The sequence below is a fragment of the Gracilinanus agilis genome, chromosome 3 (genome assembly GCF_016433145.1).
Source record: "Gracilinanus agilis isolate LMUSP501 chromosome 3, AgileGrace, whole genome shotgun sequence".
In the NCBI taxonomy this organism is placed as follows: domain Eukaryota; kingdom Metazoa; phylum Chordata; class Mammalia; order Didelphimorphia; family Didelphidae; genus Gracilinanus; species Gracilinanus agilis.
In genome coordinates, this window is record NC_058132.1 from 97,744,714 (window position 1) to 97,763,821 (window position 19,108).

The following is a 19,108-nucleotide window of genomic DNA, read 5'->3' on the forward strand; positions in this document are numbered from 1 at the left end:
GTTCAGTATATTAAAAGATGGTCACCAGAGGATTGAACAATTATCAATCCTCGATTAAGAATAATCTCAAGTAGGGGCAGCTGGGTGGCTCAGTGGATTGAGAGCCAGACCTAGAGACAGGAGGTCCTAGGTTCAAATCCGGCCTCAGACACTTCCCAGCTGTGTGACCCTGGGCAAGTCACTTGACCCCCATTGCCTACCCTTACCAATCTTCCACCTATAAGTCAATACACAGAAGTTAAGGGTTTAAAAAAAAAAAAGAATAATCTCAAGTCAAAATTGACTTTTATAAAACTTTATTTTCAATTGAGAAGAGAGAGGAAATAAGGAAATAAGAATCTAACACAGTAGGTAAATTACTACAATCCTCTAATTAATCCAGGTAGATCTAATTAACCCTCTGCTGAGAGTCAGAGGGCCAGAGGCCTGGAGGTGAATGAAGCACAGAGTCTATTAAAGGGAAGTTCTTTAAGAGAAGTTCAGGAAGATTCAGTCTTTAAACTCACCACATGGACTTCTAAAGAAGATATTGAAAGCAGTCTCACCAACGTCTCAGGGTTCCAGCCAGCATTCCTCCATGGACCAGAAGAACTCGAAGACTCCCAGCTGACTGAGGAGCTCTTTTTAAAGGGGTCACTTATGCGTCACTTCCTGTGCCTCTTCTCCTAGTTTGCATGTCCAATCACAATAGACACTTCTCATAGAACTGCCTAGGGGGCAGTCAGTTGATTCTGATTCGTCACCCATTATAGCACACGTGGGTTACGGACCTCCCAGAATTGGAGGTGCTCACACCTTTGGTGATTAAATCTAAAGATGGGCAGTGTAGACTTAATCTAATTATCACAATACACAGATGTAAATGTATGCATGTAGATGCATATGTTTGTATGTATGCTTGCATGCATGCATGCATGCATACCTTGTCATGACGTTCACCTACTGTTTTGAGATCATGGAATTTAAAAGTAGCAAGTGTCTTAATTCCAAAAGGAGCCGCTAGGTGGTGTGGTATAGAGTGCTAGAAATATAGTCAGGAATACCTGAGTTCTGGTCCAGGTTCAGATGATGACTAGCTCTGTGGCCCTGGTTATGTCATTTAACTTGTCTGCCCTCAGTTTCTCAACAATAAAATGGGGATAATAATAGCACCCATGCCTCAAGGTTGTAGTATGAGGATCAAATAAGATAATATTTGTAAAGTACTTAGTACAGGGCCTGACACCTATAGATACTTAGTAAATGCTTATTTCTTTTCTTCTTTCTTTCTGGTCTGCATGATCCCTTGACTTCCTTAAAAATTTTTTTTTCACAATTGCATGTAATAATTTTTAACATATGTTTTCTGAAATTATAAGATTCAAATTGTTTCCCTCCTTCTCTTCTCTCTCCCCTCCCCCAGATAGTAAGCAATTTTATTTGGGTTATACATGTATGATCTTGTAAAACATGTTTCTCTAATAGTCAGATTTTGAGAGAATACTCCTGTGATACCAAAACTGAAAAATAACAATAAATAAAATAAAGCAAAAAGTAATATATTTTGCTCTGTATTCAAAGGCCCATCAATTCTTTCTCTGTAGGTGAATAATATTCTTTGTCATAAGTCCTTTAGAATTGTCTTAGATCATTTTGCTGAGAATAGATAAGTCTTTAACAGTTGATCATTGTATAATATTGCTTTTACTGTGTACAGTGTTTTCCTGGTTCTGCTTACTTCACTTTGCATCAATTCATGTAGGTCTATCCTGGGTTTTCTGAAATCTTGCTTGTCATTTTTTTATAGCCTAATATTATTCCATCATGGTCATATACCATAACTTGTTCAGCCATTCCCCAGTTGATGGGTATACCCACAATTTCCAATTCTTTGCCACCACAAAAAGAGCTGCTCTAAATATTTTTATACAAATAGGTCCTTTTTGCTTTGTGAATCTCTTTGGGATACAGAACTGGTAATGATATTGCTAGATCAAAGGGTGTACACAGTTTTATAGCCCTTGGGCAAAGTTCCAAATTGCCTTCCAGAATGACTGAATCAGTTTACAACTCCAATAATAATGTATTTGTGGCTCAATTTTGCCACATCTCTCCCAGCATTTATCACTTTTCTTTATTATCATATTATCCAGGCTATTATATGTGAGGTGGTACCTCAAAGTTGTTTTAATTTGCATTTCTCTAATCAGCAGTGATTCAGAACATTTTTATATGATCATAGATAGCTTTGATTTCTTCATCTGAAAACTGCCTGTTCATATCCTTTGACCATCTATCAATTGGGAAATGATTTGGATTCGATTTAGTTCTTTATATATTTAATATATTTATATATTTAGAGAATTTTTTAATAAAATTTTTCCCCAGTTGTTTCCATTCTAATCTTATTGCCATTGTTTGTAAAAACCTTTAAAATTTAATACAATCAAAATTATTCATTTTATATCTCATAATATTCTCTGCCTCTCGTTCAATCATAAATTCTTATTCATAGATTTGGCAGGTAAACTATTCCATGCTCATCTACTTTGCTTATGATATCAGCCTTTTTGTCTAAATGATATCTCCATTTGGACTTTCTCTTGTTATAGGGTGTGAGGTATTGGTCTATACCAGTGATTTCCAAAGTGGGCGCTACTGCCCCCTGGTGGATGCTGCAGCTGTGATCCAGGGGGAGCGGTGATGGCCACACTTTTTTTGTATTACATTTTATTCTGAGTTCAATAAATAGTTTCATAATTTCCAGGGGGCGCTAAGTAATATTTTTTTCTGGAAAGGGGGTGGTAGGCCAAAAAAGTTTGGGAACTACTGGTCTATACCTAGTTGCTATCATATTCTTTTCCAGTTTTCCTTGCAGTTTTTGTTAAATAGTAAGTTCTTGTCCCAAAAGCTGGGGTCTTTTCATTTATCAAACTTTGTAGCTCATTTAATTTCTCCTTTAAAAATTTGTATGCTATGCCATTTGGTGCATATATATTTAGTATTGATATTGCTTCATTGCCCATTGTACCTTTTATCAGGTATAATTTCTTTCCTTATGTTAAAGGGAATTCTTTGTTCTCTTTGAGTTTACACTTGTGAAAGGGAATCCTTTATTCCCTTTGTCTAGACTCTATTTTGAGTTAACACTTAAATACCCCTACTTAAATTGTGAAGACAGGATTAACTCTCCTTTGTCTACTTTTGAATTGAATCAACATAGGATTTAACACTATTTAGTACTAGGTAAGAAGCTAGCAAGGTACTTAGAGAATTTACAAGTCACTTACTTAGACAGCTCCACTCTTTTAACTCAGTCCCAAACTTGTGAATCCTATGATCAGAGTTTATACCCTCAGAAACTCAATCAGTGGGAATCTGTGAACCCTTTTGATGAGTATTCACCCCTCCAGAAGGTGAGAACTGGTTCCCATGAACACTGCCTCCTGGACAGTGCTAGACAATTTGGAAACTGTGATTGACCCTGTGAAGAGGCGCAGGGACAAAAAGTCACCATAAAAGCAAGCAGCAATTCTTTAGAGCAGATTGCCTTTGGAAAGATAGTCTGAAGAGATTGTCTTTTAGAGATAGTCTTCTGACTGGGGAAAGTCTTTGAGGGAGCTTCTCATGAGACTGCTGCTTGGATCATGGGCTTGGAGCTCAGCTTCAACTTAGACCAGTGATTCCCAAAGTAGGCATTACCACCCCCTGGTGGGTGATCCAGGGGGAGCGGTGATGGCCACACTTTTTTTGTATTACATTCTATTCTGAGTTCAATAAATAGTTTCATAATTTCCAGGGGGCGCTAAGTAATATTTTTTCTGGAAAAGGGGAGGTAGGCCAAAAAAGTTTGGGAACCATCGACTTAGACTCTGACTCCTGGACTACTTCATTGGGTGAGTGAAAAGGCTGACTTCTTTTCTAGTTTTCTAAGACACTAGTTTCCATCTTGGAGGAGGCCGTGTGGTTACTCACCACCAGCCTTCCTGGTTGAGAGCTAATTATAATTAATTTCTGCCTAGATTAAGCAGACCTGGAGTAAACATTTAAGTTGATAGGATAGATAACCTTTTTATCCTCTTCACATTTCTCTTCTTTATTGTTTCCTCTCCATTTTGTAAATATTTGTAAATAAATTTCTGACTTGAGATATAATAAATATTGGTGACCATTTCATAAAATTATTGTCCAACCATTAATTTTTACCTTGACACTTATATTAAAAAATATGAAATGCTTCACGAATTGATAGATGAAGGCAAACTTGCAAAAGACTTTGGGGAAAAAGCATGTAAGAACCTTGTGGAAGAGACTGTTTGCATAGGCAGTCAACCTCGTGCTTGGAACCATTCCGGGTCACATTCCAGAATGAGAGGGAAGGATAAGGAGTAGGACAGAGAGTTCCAGGGGACGCTTTTGGCTTGGGACACTGAGTAGGGGAAAAAGAGAAACTTCCTATGGCAGTTTTGATGGGTTGCAGCGGGTTTTGGTGGAGCTCCCAACTTACCTGAGAAGATCCAAGAATCCAGAGACTCTTTACCTGATCCTGACCCTCATCCTGATCTCATTTTGGTGCTAGACCCAGTTCCTGGAAATTCCTGTGAGTGAGAGAAGTTGCCTGGATAGAATCTGTCTGCCATACTCCAAGCCAGAACACTCTTGGCTTAAGCCTGTTGACTTCTAGCTAAAATCTTATAATCTGTACTTTGTTCACAATTTGTGGACCAGCTAGTCAGATTTTAGTTATCTAGAAGGATTTAGGCAGTTAGAGAGAGTGAATAGAGAAGCCCAGTGGTGTTAGGACCAAGTCTGTCCTTGTGGACCAGTATCTGATCTAAACCTAAATCCACACTAAGGGACCTTTATTTAGTGGGTAAAAACCCACATTTCTTTTAAGGGTCATGCTAATCTTCTCTGTATCATTCTTATTTTAGTATATGTGCTTCCAAAGCAAGCACTCTTATCTTCCTTTATGCATTATAATAGTATTACTTAATTTTTTCCCAATTAAGGAACATTTATTTCCCCCCCCCCCCCAAAATTCTCCTTCCCCAGTGCAAAAATATAAGGAAAAGAAAATTCTCAAAAAATATGCATAATCAGTCAAAACAAATTCCTGGATTGGCCAGGTCCAAAAATGTATATCTCATTCAGAATTTAAATTCATAACCTTTTTGCCAGGGGGTGAAGTAATTTACTTATTTTTTTTTAAACCCTTACCTTCCGTCTTGGAATCAATACTGTGTAATGGCTCCAAGGCAGAAGAGTGGTAAGGGCTAGGCCATGGGGGTTAAGTGACTTGCCCAGGGTCACACAGCTGGGAAGTGTCTGAGGCCAGATTTGAACCTAGGACCTCCTGTCTCTAGGTTTGGCTCTCAATCCACTGAGCTACCTAACTGCCCTCTAGTGATTTGCTTCTTGTTGAACTAGATAATCTTGGATCTGTGGAATTCTGGTTTGTAATTATTTTGATCATAGTTCCAAAACCTGTCAAAGTAGTTTTTCTTTATAATGTAATTATAGAAATTGTTCTAGTTCTGCTCACTTCATTCTACATGAGTACATGACTCCTTTAAAATTGTTGTACCTCTCTATCTGAGAATCATTGTCTCAAATATCGACTAATTTAGAGCCCAAAGCAGTGAACTAAAAAAAAAACTTCCTGAGGTCTGCTTGTTTTCTATTCATTCTGATCTACAGGAGGAAAAGGTAAGGAGGGAAAAAATTCTAGGTATAGGGGCCTGCCCATGAAAATATATGAAGCCTTAATCAGAGTTCAGGGCCAAGAGAAATGCTAATGCTTGAGTGGCTGCAGGAGAACAGGGACCTTTCCTGGGTAAAAAACAGAGTACAGGTTAGGAGAGTAGTGAACACATTTCTCCTTGGATCACATTACCTTGGCAGTACTGAAAAACTTGCAGATCTCCAGAACTAACTGACAACAGCAACCTAAAAATTTGAAGTTTGGTTAAGGTGTCCCAATTGACCCTGAGAGCAGAGTCCAACCTTTAAAACAAAGTTAAGAGTCAAGAAATAGACTAGGAAAATGAACAAACAGCCCCCCCCCCCAAAAAAAAGGAAAGAAAAAAGGACCTAACCTTAAAAAACTACTGTGGAATCAGGGAGGATCAAGACACAAATTCAGAAGACAATAATGTGAAAGCAACTATAAGCAAACTTCAGTGAAAAAAATGCTTATTGGACACAAGCCCAACAAGAATTCTTATAAGAGCTATAGAAAGAGAGTAGAGTAGTATAGAGAAAATTGGGAAAAGACATTGATGAAGAGAATTAGTAGCTTGGTAAAAGAGACAAAAAATTCCTTCAAGAAATAACACCTAAAAACAAAAAAAGCAAAAAAAATGATCAAATTGTAAAAGAGTTACAAAAATTAACTAAAGTAAAGAACTCTTTAAAAAATTAGGATGGGGAGGGAGGCAACTAGGTGGCTCAGTGGATAAAGTGCCAGGCCTGGAGTTGGGAGGACCCGATTTCAAATTTGACTTAAGACACTTCCTAGCTGTGTGACCCTTGGCCAATAAATCACTTAACCCTGTTTGCCTAGTCTTTGTTCTTCTGTCATAGAGTTGTTACTAAGACAAAAAGTAAGAATTACCAAAAAAGTAAGAAAGAAAAAAGTAGGGTTGGTAGAAGCTAATGACTTTGAGATATTAAGAAACAATAAAACAAAGGCAAAAGAATGAAAAAATAGGAGTATATGTGAAATATCTTATCTCATCAGAATAACAGTTGACTAAGAAAGTGGTTCAAGGAGAAATAATAATTTTTTTTTATTTTATTAAGAAATTTCCACATAAGTTTTCCAAAGTCATATGATTTATATTATCTCCCTCTCTTCTTCCTTCCCCCCTCCCAGAGCTGACAAGCAATTCATTCTGGGTTATACATATATTATCATGTAAAACATTTCCATATTATTTATTTTTTTATAAAATAATCTTGTAGAACCAAAACCCCAAAACATCCCCAAATAAACAAGTGATAAACCACATTTTCACCTGCATTTCTACTCCAACAGTTCTTTATCTGGAAGTGAATAGCATTCTTATTCATAAGTCATCAGAATTGTTCTGGATCATTGTATTGCTATTAGTAGTGAAGTCTTTCACATTTGCAGTTATTTTGTATAATGATTTCCTGGTTGTACTTGTTTTACTTTACATCAGTTCATGTAGATCTTTCCAGCTCTTTTTGAAATCATCCTGTTCATCATTCCTTATAGCACAGTAGTATTCCATCACTATCATGTACCACAGTTTGTTCAGCCATTCCCCAATAAGGGACATCCCTTTAGTTTCCAATTCTTTGCCACCACAAAAAGAACAACTCTAAATATTTTTGTACAATCAGGTCCTTTCCCATTTTTTTTTAATCTCTTAGTGATATAGACCCAGTAGTGATATTACTGAATCAAAAGGTATGCATTCTTTATAGCCTTTTGGGCATAATTCCAAATTACCTTCCAGAATGGTTGGATTAGTTCACAACTCCACCAGCAATGCAACTCCATCAGCAGTTTCCCAATTTGGCCATATCCTTGCCAGCATTTATTATTTTCCTTTACTGTCATATTGGCCAATCTGATAGGGGTGAGTTGGTACCTCAGAATTATTTTCTTTTGCATTTCTCTAATCAAGAGGGATTTAAAATATATATTTCATATGATTATTGATAGCTTTGTTTTTTCATTTGAAAACAACTGCTTATTCATATCCTTTGGCCATTTATCAGTTGGGTAATGACTTGGATTCTTATAAATTTGACCTAGTTCTTTATATATTTGAGAAATGACTTTTATCAGAGAAGTTTCTTATGAAATTTTTTCCAAGTTTGTTGTTTCTCTTGTAATCTTCGTTGCATTGATTTTGTTTGTTCAAAAGTTTTTAAATTTAATATATTCAAAATTTTTCATTTTACATTTTATAATGTTCTCTATCTCTTGTTTGGTCATAAATTCTTCTCTACTCCATAGGTCTGATAGGTAATCTCTTCTGTGTCCCCCTAATTTGCTTATAATATCACTCTTTTTGTTTAAATCTTATGCTCATTTTTACCTTATCGTGGTATAGATATGAGATACTGCTCTAAACCTGATTTTTGTCATATTGTTCTCCAATTTTCCTAGCAGTTCTTGTGAAATAGTGAGTTCTCCAAAAAGCTGGGATCTTTGGGTTTATCAAACACTAGATTGCTGAGGTCATTTTATCCATAGTTTATTCCACTGATCCATCTTTCTATTTCTTAGCCAGTATCAGATTGTTTTGATGAATGCTGCTTTATAGTACAGTTTAAGATCTGATACTGCTAGGCTACCATCCTTCACATTTTTTTTATTAGTTCCCTTGATATTTTAGATCTTTTGTTCTTCCAGATGAAACTTTGTTATGTTTTTTTCTAATTCTATAAAAAAGTTTTTTGGTGGTTGAATAGGAATAAAAAGGAATATATTTTATTTTCAGCAGCATATGGTACATAGACAAAGATCGGCCATGTACTAGGTCATAAAAACTTCACAACCAAATGCAGAAAAGCAGAAATAGTAAATGCAACTTTTTCAGATCATAATCCAATAAAAATTAAAAGCAGTAAGGGTAGTACATGGCCGATCTTTGTGTATGTACCACGTGCTACTGAAAAGAAGGTATATACCTTTTTATTCCTATTCAGTTTTCTCCAGATATCTATTAAGTCTAACTTTTCTAAAATTTCATTTGCTTTCTATACTTCTTTCTTATTTATTTTTTGGTTAGGTTTATCTGATTCTGATAGGGGAAGGTTGAGGGCCCCCACTAGAACAGTTTTACTATCTATTTCTTCTTTACACTCCTTTAGTTTCTTCTTTAAAAACCTTGACGCTATACCATTTGGTGCATATATGTTAGGTACTGATATTTTTTCATTGCCTATACTACCTTTTCTCAAGATGTAATACCTCCCTTATCTCTTTTAATTTTTGTATTTCTGTTCTAGTTTTGTTTGAGATCATGATTGCTATTCCTGCTCTTTTTGTCTCAGTAAAGTCCAATAGATTTTGCTTCAGCCTCTTACCTTTACTCTATTTGTGTCTATAGGTGCTGTTGTGAGGAAGATTACTAAATTATTATTTAGGAGACTAGCAGGAAGGGCTGAGAATTCTAAATGGAATGGGGAAGCAGGAAGTGTGGCTCTCTCTCTCTGAGATGGACTCCATGGTGGTTGGGACAAAATGTAACTGATCCTGGGAAACCTCAGAGGAAGTGGAATTTGCACCCAGATTTCTTGATATCCAGAAGGAAGACTGTCATCTGCTTGTGGGAGATTTTGGTAGGGACTATTAATCCCAACCTGAGTTGCAGATTAACTTGGTCTGGGTTAGCTCCCAGAATCTACCCACCTGAAGAAGTACAGCTAGTGGTCCTGGAAGAGCTGCAACATTGCTGAAGTGTGTCAGGACTCTGCTGTGAGGATACCCACTTCAGTCCTGCTATTCTTTGGGCCCTGTCTTGCTTTAGGTCTCAGTTCAGTATAGATAAGTCCCTCCCCTGACTCTGTGGTTTGCCCATAGTCTGGAATTCCTATTCCTATCCTTTACACCAGTGGTTCCCAAACTTTTTTGGCCTACCTCCCCCTTTCCAGAAAAAATATTACTTAGCCCCCTGGAAATTATTATTTTTAAAAATTTTAATAGCAATTAATAGGAGAGATAAATGCATCTGTGGCCATCCCGGCCACGCCCCCACCTCCCACCCCCACCCCCGATTGCTGCAGCACCCACCAAGGGGTGGTGGTGCCCACTTTGGGAATCACTGTTTTAGACCATAATTACCTTAATTAAATTTGTTATAAACCCTTTTGTCATTTGCTTGCTGGTTTTTTTAGACCCCTTGTCTAGGAGAAGCAGGGTGACAGTTGGAGCCTAACTGTCATTTCTGTCTAGAGTTAAGTCCCCACCTGTCCATTCCTGTCTCCTACTCACCTTTCTGAACCCACATATAATATTTAAGTTACCTCCCCTGGTTTTCTCCATAAGACTGCCTCAAATGTGTTTCTTTTAACAACATAGGATAGGATTCTGCTTTTTAATCCACTCTGCTATCCACTTCTGTTTTATGGGTGAGTTTATCCCATTTACATTTACAGTTATGATTACCATCCGTGTATTCCCTTCCATCTTGATTTCCTCTTTTATTTCTGCCCTTCTTACTTTAACTCTGTCCCTTCACACTGGTGTTTTGCTTTTAATCACTCTTCTTCCCCTGGCCCTACTCCCCATCATCCTTTCTTATATTATTCCTTTCTCACCACCACCCTTCTTATTCCCCTTCTACTTCTCTATAGGGTCTTTTAATCACCACCACCTTTTTTATTCCCCTTCTATTTTTCTATAGGGCAAGATAGGATTCTATACCCCAGTGAATCTGGCTGTTCTTTCCTCTCTGAGCTGATTTCATCAAGAGTAAAGTTTAAGTATTACCTATCAACATCCTCATCCTCCACTCCACTGTAATAGTATTATTCAAAGTGACTTCTTTGTGTGATATAATTTACCACCTTTTGCTACTCTCTTTCCATTTCTCTTATTATAATCCTATTTTTCTCCCCTAGATTTTTTTTAACATATCATCCTAAACAGCTTACTACTACACTCTCTATGTATACTTCTAATTATTATGATAATGATAACAATTTTTCAAAGTTACAGATATCTTTCCATGTAGGAAATATAAACAATTTGACCTCCTTGAAGCCCTTAATTTTTTCCCCTATTTACCTTTTCATGGTTTGCTTGAATTTTGTTAGACATTATATTTTCTGTTTAAGTCTGGTCTTTTCTTCAGGAGTGCTGGGAAATCTTCCCTTTTATTAAATGACCATACGTTCCCTTGAAAGATATAGTAAAGTTTTGATGGGTAGGGGATTCTTGGTTGTAAATCCAGTTCCCTTGCTTTCTGGAATATCATATTCCACACCTTCTAGTCCTTCAGTGTGGAAGCTGCCAGATCCTGTGTACAACTGTGGTTCCATGATATTTGAATTGTTTCTTTTTAGCTGCTTGCAGTATTTTCTCAAGGAGAAATAACTTAAAAATTACTAGACTACCCAAAAGTGATAAAAAAAAGAGGCCTAGATATCATATTTCAAGAAATTATAAAGGAAAACTGCCACATATCTCAGAACCTGAAGGTAAAATAGAAATCGAAAGAATCCATCAATCATATCCTGAAAGAGATCCAAGAATGAACTTCTAAGTCAGAGAGCAAATAATGCAAGTAACCAGAAAGAAACCATTCAGATTTCATGGAGACACAATTAGGATCACACAAGACATCATTAAAGCATTGCAGGGTTCGGGATATGAAAATTTGGAAGGCAAAGGAGCTAGACCCACAACAAAAAGTAACCTACTCAGCAAAATTGAATGTAATCCTTCAAAGGCAGTGATTGATATTTAATGAAATAGAAGGCTTTCAAGCATTCTTGATAAAAGACCAGAGCTGAATAGAAAATTTGACATTAAAACTCAAGATGTAAGAAGTATAAAAAGGTGAATATTAAGGAGAAAGGACTCAATAAGGTTCAACTATTTATGTTCCTTTTGGGAAAGATGATATACTTAACTCTGAAGCACTTATCTTTATTGGAGCAGTGAGAAGGAGTCTACATTGACAGAGGGGCACTGGTGTGAATCAGTTTTAGGCTGAGATGATCTAAAAAAAAGAATGAGTGAGAAAAAGAGATGCAGTAGGATAAAAGGGGTAAAGGGGAGTAAGGATGGGAATATTATCTCAATTAAAAGGTGCACAAAGAAAAGTTTTTACAATGGAGGGGAAATAGGAGGGTGATGGTGGGCAACACTTGAACCTCATTCTCATTGGAATTAGTTCAGAGAGGGAAGACACATTCAGTTGGATGTAGAACTCTTTTTTATTCAACAGGAAAATAGGAGGGGAAAGAGATAAGAGAAGGGGAGGTGATTAAAAGAAGGGCAGATTACGTGAGGCAGTGGTCAGAGGCAAAATAGACTTTTTAGGAGGAACAGGTTAAAAAGAGAGAAGGATAAAAAACATAGGATGAAGTAAAATGCACAGTTAGTAATCATAACCATGAAAATATATGTGATAAACTCACCCACAAAAGGAAATAGAATAACAGAATGAATTAGAAATTTGAGTCCAACAATATGTTCTTCACAAGAAACACTTGAAGCAGAAAGGCACACAGAGTTAAAATAAGAAGCTGGAGCAGAATCTATTTTGCCTCAGCTGAGGTAAAAAAATAGAGGTAGTAATTATCTTGGGTAAAGCAAAAGCAAAAATAGAACTAATTAAATGAGAAGGAAAAGTACATTTTGCTAAAAGGTGCCATAGACAATGAAGTGTTATCATTCTCTCTATATATATACACCAAATGGCAGAGTAACCAAATTTTTAGAGGAAAAGTTAAGAGTTGCAGGAGGAAATAGACAGTAAAACTATACTAGGACCTCAGTTTTTCCCTCTCAGAACCAGATAACTATATCCATAAAATAAATAAGAAGTTAATAAGATCAATTAGAATCTTAGAAAAGATATAAATATATAAAAATGTGTATTCTGTTTGATCCAGCAATATCACTACTAGGTCTCTATTCCAAAGAGATCAAACAAAAAGGAATAAATATTCGTATTATTTCTTTTTGCAGTAGCAAATAATTGGAAACTGAGGGAGAACCCACCATTTGGTAAATGGCTAAACAAGTTTTGGTATACGATTGTGATGGAATACTAATTTGCTATAAGAAATGATGAGCAAGATGATTTCAGAAAAATTTGGGAAGACATATGAACTGATGAAAAGTGAAATGAGCAGGACCAGGAGAACATTGTACACAATAACAGCAATATTCTAACAGTGCTACTCTGATCAAGAAAATGATCCAACACAGTTCTGGAAGACTCAGGATGAAAAATGCTATCTGCTTCCAGAGAGTTGAAATGAGTCTATTGAAAACATTATTTTTTTTTACTTTATTATTCTTGCTTTTCTTTTTATAATGTGACTTTTATACAAATATATTTTAATATGATTTCACATGTGTAACTGATATCTCACTGCTTGCCACCTCAGAGGGAGGGATGGGAGGGAAAGAATTTGGAACTCAAAAATTAAAAAAATAAATTTATATTAAAACAAAAGTTAAAGTCTTCAGAGAAGGATTTCAAGAAGTGTGAAGATTAAGAAAAAGCCATATTGTTTGGCAGTTAAGAGGTAACTTGCAACTTTGTAGAATTCAAGATGTTTAAGAACTTCAATCACTAAAATGAGGAAAGATATGGAACCATAGCTGGATGGCTCGATCAAAGGAGGTGTTTTTTGTGTGTTTTTTTTTTGAAGACCGTGAGACATGGGCATGTTTGTAAGACAGAAGAGAAGCATCCAGTTAACAAGGAGAGACTGATACTAAGTGTTAATGGAGGTGATAGGGCAGTCTTTTATTGAAGATCGGATGTCATGAGATTTCTTATGCAGGTAGAGGAGTTTACCTTGGCAAAAAAAAAGGGGGGGGGTGTTTCTTCTTCATGGGAGACAAAGGTGAAGGAGGAGAGAGTGGTAGAAGGCATTTGAGTAATTTGAGATGAGGAGAAAAGAGGAAACTCTGGATGCAATGAGAAGAAACATAAGATAAACATGAAAGACCATTTAGGATTTAATAAGGTTAAACTGTTTACTTCTAATATGGGAAAATGGTATATATAAACTAAGAATGAAATTAATTGGGTAGTTTAAAAGAGCATATATAGATAAAAGCTTTGAGGTTGAGTTGAATATAATAGAATAAATCAAAAAATAAAATTGGATGGGAGGGATAAAATGGAATAATTATCTCACATAAGAAGCATTAATAAAAGAGATGTTACAGTGAGGGGAAGTAAGAGGTAGAAAATGAATAATTCTAGTACCATGTTTTCTTCAGATTTGGGTAAAAGGAAATCATATATATACATAGAAGGGTAAAATTTTTCTTAACTTAAAATGAAAATTGGGTGAAGGATAAATATAAGGGAAGATATTTTAGAAGGGTGTATAGAGGCAAGGGGAAAAGATAATTGAGGAATATTAGAGGAATAACAAGGAGATAAAAGACAATACTAAAAAATAGAAAACTTAATATAGCTAAGATTAGAAGGAAGGCAGAAAATTGGGGAAAAATTTTTTTAGACAGTTCTCAGGTTCCATTCTCTCATAAAGAGAACTTTGTCAAGTTTATAAGAATATGAACCATTTTCCAATTGATAAGTGGTGGAAAAGATATGAACAGTTTTTGGATGAAGACATCAAAACTATGTATAAAAATATTCTAGATATCATTGATGAGAAATGCAAATCAAAACAATACTGAAATCTCACACCTATCAGAGTAGTTAAAATGATCAAAGTAAAATGACAAATGTTGGAAGGGATGTGAACTAATCTAAAATTTTGGAAAGCAATCTGGAATTATGTCCAAAGAGTTATAAAGCTGTGTATACCATTTGACCCAGCAATACTACTATTAGGTTTGTTTACTAAGGTGATCAGGGAAAAAGGAAAAGGACCTATATGTACTAAAATATAGCAACTTTCTTTGTGGCGGCAAAGAACTGGAAATTGAGGGGATGCCCATCAGTTAAGGAATGATTAAATAAGTTCTGGTATGTGGTTATGTTGGAATACTGCTATGCATTAAGAAACAAGAAGCAGGTTAATTAAAAAAACAAAACGGAAAAAAGACTTACGTGAAAGTGAAACTAGCAGAACCAAGAGAACCTTATATTTTAGCTACAGAAATATTATTTAAAAAATAATTTGTGTATGTCTATTTCCAGAGAAAGTACTGATATAATAGAAGCATAGCAAGACATAGTTTTATGTATACATATATCTTTTTAATTATTGATGCTTTCTTTAGTGTGAGAGGGGAGAGAATGGTAAGAGATACCTGGAAATTTTAATGTTACAAACAAATTAATGTTTTTTAAAAAGGGTTTGGGGCGAAGATGCTCATACCACTTCTTTGGAGTCTACCGTGGTAATGATAATTTGATATCCTTCAGTTTCTATTGCTTTTTTGTTTATTCAGTTTAAATTATTGCCATTTCTATTTGGTTCTTGGTTCTGCTTATTTCAATTTTCCTCAGGCATTATATCTTGCCATAGTCTGTGTTTGTCATCTTCATCATTTCTGAGTACGTAGTATTATTTCAGTACTCAGAGGCCACCCCCACCCCCCCATGCCATTTTCCAGGCAGTATTGGTTTTGCTTCCCATTGTTCACCATTCTAGAATTTCTCACTTGCATAGTAGTATGACCTTGGGCAAGCCACTTAACCTCTATGTGCTTAGTTTCTAATTTGTAAATGAGGGGTTTGATCTTGAGAGTCTCTAGGATGTCTTCCAACTCTTAAAAAAATGATTCTGAGATCAGATTTGTCAAATATAGCTTTCACTGCCACATTGGTACCTGAAATTCTCCAAAATGATTCAGAACCAGATAAAAATATGATTGAGAAATATTTGACAAAATACAGAAAAATGCTATAAGCTAGATGCCTACCTGTGTCTTTCATGCTCTAAATCTATTTGTCTTTTGAAGTCCACTGAAATCTTTTTGTTAGGATTCTTTCTGTCCTGGATGAGGATACAGTTCTTAAAGAGTAATGCCAGCCCATCACCAGCTTTGGTTGTTACTCTTGTGATGGAAAATTTTCAAAAATGGTCTGGCAGTAGTCCATATATACTTTCAGATGCTTATCATCAGAGAATCAGCTACCATATGTTGAATTCTTCTGCCACAGCAACTTATAAAAACTTTTCTGAGGTATTAATGTAATTGTGATTTGTATCCATGGAGGAAGCACTTATAATAACAACATTATGGATTCTTAAAATATCAAAATAATATACTTGAACTCTATGGATCTTTAGCTCTTAACAATCTCTGGATAAAATGTTAGAAATTTCAGCATGAATGTAGGGTAGATCTTTAATAGAAAATTAGTCCTGATGATAAAATTTTGTATTGCTATATAAGATATTGCCCACAAGGTGTCACTCTTGTCCTTTAAGAAGCTGATGCAGAGTATTAAATTTATAGTCTGTGGTGTCCACAAACTCGCTAGGACCTTGAAATTTAGAACTGAGGATAATATTACTGTAGACTAAAGTAGAAATTCAGTTAGCATCATTATTTAAAACATCAACTTTTATTCTCTCTGTCTTCCTCCCTTCTCCATTTACTTAACAAGTTTTTTCGATGTTAATTTTCTAAATTCAATAGACAACTCAGAACATATAAATGCATTTATATGTGTGTATGTATACACACACATATATATACACACACCACATCAGATGAGATCTCATGTTTAAGGGAAAAGGTGGCATGAGACTGTGGGGGACACTGACAATGGAATTCATCTCTTCCCTCTGATACTTAACACTTATGTGAGTTGCCTTCTTTGACTGCAGTTTCCCTCCTTAAAATGATGAGGGTTTAACTAGATGGTTTTTGAATGAGCTTTCAATCCTAGACCTATAATTTTATGATTAGTTTTTCATGAAGACCATATACATATCTTTGTCTTATTGTTGTCTTCAAGCACAAAATAGCTCTACTCGTTTCTCTTCAGTAAAACTCTTATTGCAAAATAATCAGTTTCTTAGGCAGCTTTCTATGCAAAACCATCTATAGGACAGGAATATTGTCTTTTTTTTTAAGATAATATTTTCTTTTTTACATTGCCTAAATTTCTGCTTATATTCTCCTACTAGATATACATGCCATTAACAAAGAATATTTTTAAAAAGAAAAAGGAAGAAGAGGGGAAAAAATAATCAGTACTAAAAAAAACACCACATCCAAATATATATGCAGTGTTGTTTACCTGTGGACTTTCTAGAACTGCAAAGGAATTGGAAGAAGTCTTCCCATGGTTCTTCTTTGAGACTACTCGTGGTTTTGTTTGTTGTATTTTCAGCATTTACTTTTGATTGTTTTGTGGTTATTATTCTTTCCATTTACTTTGTGACAGTCATGCATATTTTTCTTGGCTCAATTTATTTCATTCTATATTCGTTCATGTAAATCCTTGCTTAACTGTATTAAACAGTAACACTGATAGAACCTATGTCAGTGACCCAATTTTTAGGTCATCAAATGTATTTCTTCTCTAGTATAGCAATTAGGGCGGGATGTGACAAGAATTAAATGTGAAAGGAGATCATCTTATTACATAGTCTTAAGGAAAAGGCATAATTTTTTTTTTCTTTTAGATTTACTATTACTACTCCACTTCCCACCCCGTTTCAGGAAGCCCTACTTTATAGCAAACGAGTAAAGTCAGACAAAATTAACCTACTCATTAACTGTGTCTGAGAGTATATCCCATTTTGCATTCATTTGTAATCACTTCCTTGCTAAGAAGTAGAACATGGAGTACATAATCTTATAAGTTTGTGATTGGTCATTATATTGATTATATTTCCTTTATAGTTCTTGTATAGTTATTTTCCTTTACATTTTTGGGTTTGTTTTATAAATTGTTCTCCTGGTTTTACTTATTTAATTCTATTTGGCATCTGTTCATATGAGGACTGCTCACCTTTAGTCATTTCTTACTGTGCAGTAATATTCCATTAAAGTAGCAAACCACAATTTTTTTAGCCATTCCCCAATTGATGGGGAATTTTAAAATTTCTATTTTATTGCTGGTTTTTTAAGCATATTGTTCTATCCCTCATTCTTTGATCTCAATGATATATATCAATAATAGATCAAATAATATACACAGTTAAGTAATTATCAAAGAATAGCATCAGATGGCTTTCTAGAACATCTAAATCAGTTCTTGGTTCTGTCAGTAGATTTTTTTTTATTGTGACTATTCTCTTACAGAGACTACTAGTTTTTGTTTTTCTATTTCTGGGGGGTTGGGGGAAAGTTATTCATCTTTCCTAGTCTTATGAGTGTGTGAAGAGTGAATCAAACTCTTTTAGTGTATCAATCAGCAACTTTTAAGTTAATCAGTCAAAAACTTAAGTACCCTTTCTTAGTACCTTACCAGTCACTAAGTATGGGAGTTCACAAGTCACTTGCTAGCATAGGTGACAACTCCAGAGGCCACTGTCCACCCAATGGACAGTGCTAGGCAAATTGAAAGACTGTAATTGGTTCCCCTAAAGTGAGGGAGCAGCAGAAAGTGACATGGAGAAAACTGCTTTAAAAAGGCCAGCTCGAGGATTCAGTCATTCTCTCTCTGTATTGGTGAGCCAGTCTGGAGGAGGAGACTCTTTCCTTGTATCCTGCATTGACTTGTGGTGGTGAGTTGAGTGATTCCTTCCTTGGTTCTTTGGTGAGGAGACTCTCTCTGCTCATTGGCGCTTCAGTGGAACACTCCCTTAAGTGTGAGTTCTGGTAAGATTCTTGGTGGTCTTAGCCTCATGTGCACTGAAGGTTCTCAGCAGATTCTTTAGCATCTCCCAGTTCTTTGGATTTCGGCTTCCTAATTAGGACTTTGGATTCTGGTGAGATTTGCTTTTGGATTCTCAATTGTGGTCTGGAGACATTAGGATTAAACTTAGGATATTTGTAGCTAGGCAGTACTTTCTGTTGCTTTATCTACATTTTCCCACTTTCATTCTTTCCACTTCTTTGTAAACAAAGCTGCTAAAAGTCATTTTGACTTAAGGTGTAATATTTTTAAATCAGTGACCACAATATTACTTTAGATTTATCATATGTAGCATAAAACCTAAATTTAAATTCTTATAAGTAGCAGGTTGAGCATCAGAATTGATTGAATTTGAATATTTCTTATTAAGAATTTGGAGCATCTTGTTTTTTTCTCCATATTATAAGGAGCAGTGAGGTGATAGTGGATAGAGTATCAGAGCTGGATTCAGGAAAACTCATCTTTATGTATTCAAATCTAGCCTCAGGCATTTCCTAATTGTATGAGTTTGGTCAAGTCACTTAACCATACTTGATTAGTTTCTTATTTGTAAGATGAACTGGAGAAGGAAATGGCAAACCACTTCAGTTTCTTTGCTGAGAAAGCCCCAAATAAGATTATGAAAAGCTGGACATGACTGAAAAATGACTGAACAATAA

The 19,108-nt window shown here is 35.5% G+C and overlaps 1 protein-coding gene and 1 pseudogene across 1 annotated transcript in view; one reads left to right on the forward strand and one right to left on the reverse strand.

Annotated features, from left to right (window-relative positions):
* The window catches only part of UVRAG (UV radiation resistance associated), a 436,868-nt gene that overhangs the window by 137,959 nt on the left and 279,801 nt on the right, over positions 1 to 19,108 (forward strand). The window lies entirely within an intron of this gene.
* LOC123243442 lies at positions 4,874 to 4,937 on the reverse strand (annotated as a pseudogene).